The sequence below is a fragment of the Oryx dammah genome, unplaced genomic scaffold (assembly GCF_014754425.2).
Source record: "Oryx dammah isolate SB20612 unplaced genomic scaffold, SCBI_Odam_1.1 HiC_scaffold_29, whole genome shotgun sequence".
In the NCBI taxonomy this organism is placed as follows: domain Eukaryota; kingdom Metazoa; phylum Chordata; class Mammalia; order Artiodactyla; family Bovidae; genus Oryx; species Oryx dammah.
Genome location: NW_024070213.1, coordinates 59,631,112 through 59,634,508, shown reverse-complemented (window position 1 = coordinate 59,634,508; position 3,397 = coordinate 59,631,112). Strand labels below are relative to the sequence as shown.

Sequence of the window (3,397 nt, the reverse complement as noted above, 5' to 3'; positions counted from 1 at the left end):
GGGTGCCATTGCCTTCTCCTAAATAGGGCTAGCTGCTGTGGATTCTCAATGAACAAGACATAGCCCAATCTCAATAAAATTGCATTCACATGTTTAGTGGTAACAAAGAGTTAAGCATAGTGATCTAGAGGTGCAAAAAAAGAGAGTCAAATAACTTACACAATGAATTTTCAAGAATTTTTTTTTGCAGGAAATGATTCTAAGCCAAAAGCTGTAAAACCTGTAAGTTCCATATCAGTCTAGTGAAGGAAAGACTAAGGGTGGGAAGCTGGTAATGAACAGAGTTGTATCATGAAACAGACTCCACTCAAACTTGTAGATGTTTCATAGGTAACATTTCTTTCTAAAGGAGGACTTCCTCATCACAAGAGTGTTCTATTAGGGGGGTCAAAATCTCCAGGTTTTGGGTCTTATTAGTTGGTGTTATAAGTTTGGCTTTTAGGTATAGACAGAATCCATGCAATTCAGATATTGCTGATTAATATTAATCCATAACTTAACTGTAAAAATTCATTTCAAATGATATCCTATATACTTATAGATAGAATAAAATGGACATCAGCCAAAATATGGCTAAAGAAGAACAAACGATTGGAAGAGAGGATGTATTATTCCAGACAAATAATCCATGTAAAGACTTTCCTCAGCCTACAGTCTGGCATATGGAAAGTGCTCAATAATTGCTGGTGCTTTTCCCGTTTTCCTTCTTTTTTATTTCTGTTTGGTCAATTTTTCATTATGAAATAATTTTGTATTTACAGAAGAACTGAAAATATAGAGGAGACAGTTCCCAGATATCCTTCACCCATCTCTCCCTAATAGGAGCAACTTGCATAATCTTAGTGGAATTATTAATACTGAGGAATTAACACTGTATACAAATACTAATAACTAATAAAATACAGATGTAAGGACAGGTCCAAGTCGTGAGCAGACAGCAAAGTTTCCACCACCTCCACAGCAAGTCCCTCGCTCTCTAGGTGCCCGGACCAGGGCTGTAGCAACGGAGCCACACTCTAGATCCCTACCGGATAAACTGACGCCTGTGGACTGAGCATGTGCAACCTGCTGGCCAACCTCATTGCTTACTCACTGAGAGTCCCTAGAGGCACTGGAAAGAGAAGCTTTGTGGCTCTGGCTTGAAGGGTCTGAGTGGAGAGGAGGGTTAATTGAAAAAATAAAATAATAATATTAAAATAATTAAATACAAATTTGATTCAGATTTTCCCACTTTCTCCACTAATGTCAATTTTCTGTTGCAGGATTCAAGATACTACTTGAAACAGAGTTGTCATGTGTCCTTGGTCTCCTCCAACCTGTGTTTCATCCTGTCTCCCATGTCCTTCATGACTTTGGAAGTACAATCAATTGAGGTTAAATTCTTCAGGGTTTTTTCACTGATACTAATTTACTCAATATTGAGGCAGGTAACTTGTTTATGTAGTACTTATCAAACATTGTGTTCTATTACAGTGAAAGGCAGGGAAAGTCTGATATTGATGTAGAAGCTTCAAGATAAATAGCAAAACTGGAGAGGAATGTAGGTTATTTGCATGATAATCTTGATATCAAAAATAAAATGAAATAACTTTTTTCATTGGAGTAACCGCAAACATTCAAATACTGCATACATGGCCTCCAGGCTCTGAATAAAATATCATTCTCAGCCATTGATTTGCATTTAACAGGGACCCACACTTTAAGCAGCTTGCAAGCTCATTTGAATCTGTGAGTAGTGAAGAATTATTCAGAGGAAAAGATCGTTAGAAAACCCACAAAATCATATCATATGGATGATCCTTTCTAATTATATAGCTAAATACATTTCAGACAATAGAGCACAGAGTTTAGATTAATTGAAAAATACAGATTAGAGGGGGGTATGAAAATATGGACTCTAGTGCAAACTTATTCCAGAAAAACATGGTCTGGAGGATTTCTTTAATGCACATCAAAAAAACTGAGAATTCCAAAGTTTTGGCAGGTCACTGTCATGTCAAAGAAGAAAATGACTACTCATTGACTTGATTGGATTTTATTTTAACCAGTGGCCACGGCTTCATGATTTTATATAGGTTTTCTCAGTTCAATGTCACTTGAATTTCTGAGGAGTTTGAGAAGAAGCACAAGTCAGCAATGAGAAACTGTATAATATCTACATTCACACTCCTGGGACTGACAGATGATCCTTCAACGCAGGTTCTGATTTTTATGTTTCTGTTTGTTTTCTATACATTGAGTGTACTGGGAGCCTGACCATCCTTATACTCCCTTTAGTAGATTCTCGCCTTAAAACTGCCATGTAGTTTTTCCTCAAATGCTTATTCTTTTTAGAAATCTTATTAACTACGGCCTTATTCACAGATTCTTATACAGCTTATCAAATGGGGACAAGACTATTTCCTATAATGCTTGTGCTGCTCAACTACTTTTTGTCATTCTTTTTGGAGCAACAGAATTGTTTCTCCTGGCCATCATGTCCTATGACCGCTATGTGGCCATCTGAAAATCCTTACATTATGCAGCCATCATGAGCAGCAGTCTGTAGAAGATTTGTTTTTTGCTGTTGGATAGCAGGTTGTCTGGTCATATTTCCACCACTCTGCCTGGGCTTAAATCTGAAATTCTGTGACTACCATGTCATTGATCATTTTATCTGTGATGCTTCTCCTGTGCTAAAGATCTCTTGTTCAGACACATGGTTCATAGAACAGAAGGCTGTTGTCCTTGCTGTGTTGACTGACATCTTGAGATTTCTGTGTGTAGTTATATCTTATATGCACATCACCAGGACCATCATAAACTTCCCTTCCACCCAGCAAAAGATGAAGGCCTTTTCTGCCTTTTCTACCTGTTCTTCTCCCATGAGTGTGGTTTTTTATCACCTATGGCAGTTGTATCTTCACCTATGTCAAACCTTCAGCAAAGGATGAAGTGACAATTAAGAAGTGTGTGTCAGCGCTTACTACTTCATTTGCCCCCATTAAACCCATTCATTTATACACTGAGGAACAAGCAAGTGAAACACTTTTACAGATTTAATCAACAGAATTTCATTGATGTCAAAGAAGTAAACAAATGTTGAAGCAAAGCATAAAATATAAATTTAAAAAGAGCAGTGGGCCTTAAGGTCACAATCTTCATTTCTTAACTATTGTACTTTGGTCTATTGTCTAGAAATGTTAACATGCTTTTATAGTTATTACTGAATCTCAGACCCCAAATAATCATTTCAAAGCTTGTTAAAATAAGCATGTTAGGTCATTTCAGCCCTTGTTGAAAATAACCTTTCTTCAAGATGATAGATCATATCAAGAGAACATAAAATTAGATTTTTAGGAATATGGGCTTTCCTAAACTCTATCTTGGTTCTGATCAATTAGAGAACTATTAAATC

General features: G+C 36.7%; 1 pseudogene; it reads left to right on the top strand.

The window, feature by feature from the left end:
• Positions 1-2,136: 2,136 nt before the first annotated feature.
• On the top strand, positions 2,137-3,074 carry LOC120857387 (annotated as a pseudogene).
• The last annotated feature ends 323 nt before the right edge of the window (positions 3,075-3,397 follow it).